Here is a 5,182-nt window from a genome sequence, read left to right on the forward strand (position 1 = left end):
CTAAGAGTGCAATTCTAAGTTCTAAGAGTGGATTCAACGAAGAATTAATAAGTAGGAATTTACTTAGTAAATTCGGTTCACTTATTGGAAGCTCAGCATATAGATCCACGGTCCCCATTCTAGTTGAGAATATACTGCTTGTAAGACTCAATAATTGATTTGTGATTAATCAATTATAATTCTAAAGTTAGACTATGTCTAATTTGTGGATTTTCACTAAGCAGGGGCGAAATTGTAAAGAAAAGAGATTCTAGGTTTATTTATTTATTAATACACTTTATATGTCTAATTAATAATTAAATTAAATGACAATATTATTTAATAATCTATTTTAGTTATTAAATAATTAGTTTTGGCATTTAAATGGTTAGAATTGGAAAATTGGCGATTTTGAGAAAATAGAAATAAAATTTGTGAAAACTGCAAAACCAAGTGGGGCCCATTACACACACCATGGCCGGCAACTTTATGTGGAATTTCAAATTGATATTTTCATTATTTTAAATGCCAAATAATTCCTAACCTAAACCTAGTAGTTGCCTATAAATAGAAAGTGATGGCTCAGTCAAAATCATAACTCTGAATAATCTTCTGACAGAAAATTCTCTCTTCAGAAAACTGAGCCTTCCCTTTTCTATTCCTTGGCTTAACCTCTCTCTCTCTTTTCTCTTCATAAATTTCAAACCTTAGTGATAGAGTAAGTGCCCACACACAGCAAGTGGTAACTCAATCATAGATTGGAAGACTGTGATGGATCACTAACAAAGAGAAGGACATTTGGGCTTAGATCTTGATAATACTATGTGATAGAAAGAATACAAGGGTTAGAGATCTGAGTGGAAGGAGACATTAATTCCGTTGCATCAATGTAAGGTTTTATTAACTTTATATGTGTTTATTTTATCGTTTTAGAAAGTTCATATTTAGGGTGTTAAACAAAACACTTGTGAGTAGATCTAAGATCCTGGTAAAATAATATCCAACAGTACCTACCTCTGATTGAGTTTTCTTATAACAATAGTTATCAGAGTACCATTGGCATGGCTCCGTATGAGATGCTTTCTGGAAGGAAATGTCGATCACCAATTCACTTCGATGAGGCTGGTGAACGTAGGTATCTTGGACCTGAGGCTGTCCAAAGAACAAGTGAGGCTATTGAAAAGATTCGAGCTCGTATGCTTTCTTCACAAAGTAGACAGAAAAGCTAAGCAAATCCAAAGTGTAGAGATGTTGAATTCCAGATTGGGGATTTTGTTTTTCTTCGGGTGTCCCCAATGAAAGGAATTTGAAGATTCGGAAAGAAAGGAAAGTTGAGTCCCAGGCTTATTGGTCCGTTTGAGATTCTTGAGAAAGTAGGTCAGGTAGCTTATCGGTTGGCTCTACCTCCTGCTTTATCTGGGGTTCATAACGTGTTTCATGTCTCAATGCTTTAGAAATATGTATCTGATACAACTCATGTCTTAAGTTATGAAGACATTGAGCTTCAGACCGACCTGTCATATGAAGAACAACCGGTGCAGATTTTGGACAGGAAAGAAAAGGTGCTGCGGAACAAGACTATTCCGCTAGTTAAAGTGCTGTGGCGGAACAGCAAGGTTGAAGAAGCGACTTGGGAGTTAGAGTCGCAGATGCGGGAGTTGTATCCCGAGCTTTTCAGGTAAATTTCGAGGACGAAATTCCTATAAAGGGGGGATAGTTGTAATATCCCGGAAAATAAATAATATTTAAATAGGCATATTTTATTAAATATGTAATTATTTTAGTAATGAAGTAAGATTATGATCTTACTTAGGGTATTTATTGAGAATTTATTTAATGAAGTAAAAATATTTTATCGGGCCCAGCGACAGTGGAAATTTAACATTGTGATCAGAAATGTAACGACATTAATGGAGGAATTATTTTGAGAATATTTCGGACTAGTTTAGAATTTTAGAATGTCAGTTTGGAGGATTAGTAAAATTACAAAATTGCCCCTAGGTTATTTTAAGTTTAATGTTTCTTTGGGGGGGTAAATTAGTCATTTTGTATAATAGGTATTTTGACCTTCTAGTCTTTGTGGCCTGCCCATTATTATTATTATTAAAAAAAAAAAAAGAGAAAGAAGAAAAGAAAAAAAAAAACTATTTAATGGGATGACTTCCAAGGCAAGGAAATTAAAAAAGAAAGACAAGCTTCTTCTTCTTCTTCTTCTCCTTCCCTTCGTGCAAGCCAAGCCAACCACCCTTGGAGGATTTTCTTCAGCTTCCAACCCTCATTTCAGAGTTGGTTCTTGTCCCAAGTTAGCCTAGGAGAGCTTGAAGGTAAGTTCCCAACCTTTTTGGATTAAAATTCTAGGTTTTAAGTTAGTTTTGAAGTAGGGTTTTGTTTCTTTGTTGCTGTGGGACTCAAACTGTGTTTGGGTTATGTTTAGGCTAGGTTTTTGAGTATGTTAGAGATTGGTTGAGAGGGTTTTCATGGCTGCTTGAATTGAGTGTGGTTTGTTGAAGCCAAAGTTGAGTTTTCCTCACTTTAAAGTGTGATTTTGAGCAAATTGATAAATTGTGATGAATTAGTTGCTTGGTTATGTTATATTTGCCATATTAAACTATTCTGGAAGGTTTGAGCAGGTTTGGATGAGGTTGGATCAGTTTTTGGGGTGAAAAACGAGAAATTCCCATTGCTGCCAGGAAAAAACGGTCGGCCGTTTTTTCAGGCACCCAGCAAAACGGCTGACCGGTTTGGCCAGTAGGGGGAAATTTCAGGTTTTTCTCCTCAAGTCCGATCTGATTCGGGGTGTCTTTCGAAGTGAAATTCAGGGTGTTTTAGAGATGTTTAAGCTAGTTTGATCTGAGGGAAAGTAAGGTGTGTCCGATTGTGAGAATTAGAGTCTATCATCAGAAATTTGAGTTTTGGTTGAGTTTTGGTTGTTGTGACATAGGACCGGGATCGCCTAGCTTGTTTATCACTCAAGTCGGCCCGTAGGCTTGAGTTTTGAACTAAGGTAAGAAAAGTGGTAAGCACCGTATGTGGCTAAATATTAATGGTTGAATGGTTATGGCCTTGATTATTATCAAGACTTTGATTAGATATTTGTTGAGCCTAGGTTATGACCTATGGTTGGAAACGGTTAATACAGTTACGAGTAATTACTCTTAAAATCGCGGTTAGGTTTCTTACTTATCATTTGTTTTATCGGGCAACGATGGTGACATATTCAGCTCGTAATTTAACGGGTGGTAAAGGGGTATTTTATAAAGTACTAGAATTGTGTTTAAAATATTATGTGAATGTGTATGCAAGTTAGTTTGAGATTGAATTGCTGAATATTATTGGTTGTTATTTTATTCACTTTTCTTGCTGAGTCTCTGTGACTCACAAGTGCTTTATGGTGCAGTTAAGGGGAAAGCAAATGTTGAGCAGCCATGAGTTCGAGGTCGTAGCAGCAATGTACATATCAGCCGCAGTGTATCGGCCAAGTGAACAGGATGTTTCGTTTTGATAGTATTTTGGGATTACAAAGTTTATGTTGTAAAAGTACTAATAAACTAGTTTGTAATATTTTGAAAACAGGGGGTCCCCATAGTTCTTCTCATTACTTATCTTCTGCTATAAAGAAGTTTTTACATGCTTGATTTTAATTACAAAAACAAATTTAATTACCCACACTTTTGGTATAATTATATAGTATTTATATAAGAATTTTATAAAAGCACACACGTGGCGTCCCTGTTGGACAAGGCATTACATGCTCCTTCAACTTCTTAAATGCTTCCTCGCATTCTTCAGTCCATTCAAACTTCTGACATTTCCTCAAGATGTTGAAGAATGGGATGCACTTATCGGTTGAGCGGGAGATGAAGCGACTCAAGGCGGCAACCTTCTTGGTTAAGCTTTGCACATCCTTGTGTTTCTTCGGGGAGGGCATACTCAACAAGGCTTGTATCTTTTTAGGGATTGCCTCTATCCCACATTGACTTACTATGAATCCCAGAAATTTTCCTAATTTGACGCCAAAAGTACATTTCTTGGGATTAAGTTTCATTCCGTACCTCCAGACTACTTCAAAGCATTCCGTAAGGTCCTCTACATGGCCCATGCTTGTTTTGGATTTGACCAGCATGTCGTCCACAGACACTTCCATGTTACGTCCCAAGAGGCCCTTGAACATCCGGTTGACCATGCGTTGATAGGTCGCTCTAGCATTTTTTTATCTGAAGGGCATTACTAGATAACAATATACCCCCTTGTCGGTCCTGAAGCTGGTACACTCTTGATCGGCGACGTGCATCTTGATCTGGTTATACTCTGAATATGCATCCATGAAAGATAATAGCTTAAAACCTAAGGTGGCATCTACCATTTGGTTGAGTATGGGCAACGAGAAATAATCCTTTAGGTAAGCTTTGTTAAGATCGGTGAAGTATATGCATACTCGCCCATGTTCTGTTTGGTTTGGGTATAAGAACCGGGTTGGCCAGCCACTCCGGGTAGTACACGCCATGGATAAAAATGTTGGACAACATTTTGTCCACTTCTTTTTCTAAGGCGTCAGCTTTCACTAGGTTTAGCGGACGTCTTTTTTGTTGCACTGGGGGCAAATCTCGGTTAACATTTAGAACGTGAGTGATTACATGGTGACTTATCCCGGTCATGTCCCCATGGCACCATGCAAACACATTCGTTGATGCCTTTATGGTGTTAATGATTTTACTCCACTCTTCCAGCTCTAAGTTCTTACCTAGGCGGATCACTTTAGATGGGTCGCGATCACATACCCTTACTTCTTCAATGTCTTCCATTGGTTCTAATGCTGCCTCAAAACTGATACGAGATTCTAATTCATCTTGCTCTACTGCCAACGCCAGTCCGGGACCCTGTGCTGTTAGGACCGACAAGTTTACTGCAGCGTTATAACACTATCTTGCCTCTCCTTGGTTACCCCTGATCGTTCCTACTCCTGCGTCTCGGGTAGGAAACTTGAGACACAGGTGTCGGATGGATGTGATTGCTTCGAAGTCAACTAAGGTCGGCCTACCAAGAATGGCATTATAAGTAGTGGGACAGTCCACTACCACAAAGGTGCAATATTTGAACATGCTTTGTGGGGTGTCAGGACACAAGGTAACTGGGAGCCTAACTTTTCCCATAAGGATGAGGGACGTTCCGTTGAATCCTATGAGTTGTGAACTGTTAGGGAGAG

This window comes from Cannabis sativa, chromosome 7 (genome assembly GCF_029168945.1).
Source record: "Cannabis sativa cultivar Pink pepper isolate KNU-18-1 chromosome 7, ASM2916894v1, whole genome shotgun sequence".
NCBI lineage: Eukaryota > Viridiplantae > Streptophyta > Magnoliopsida > Rosales > Cannabaceae > Cannabis > Cannabis sativa.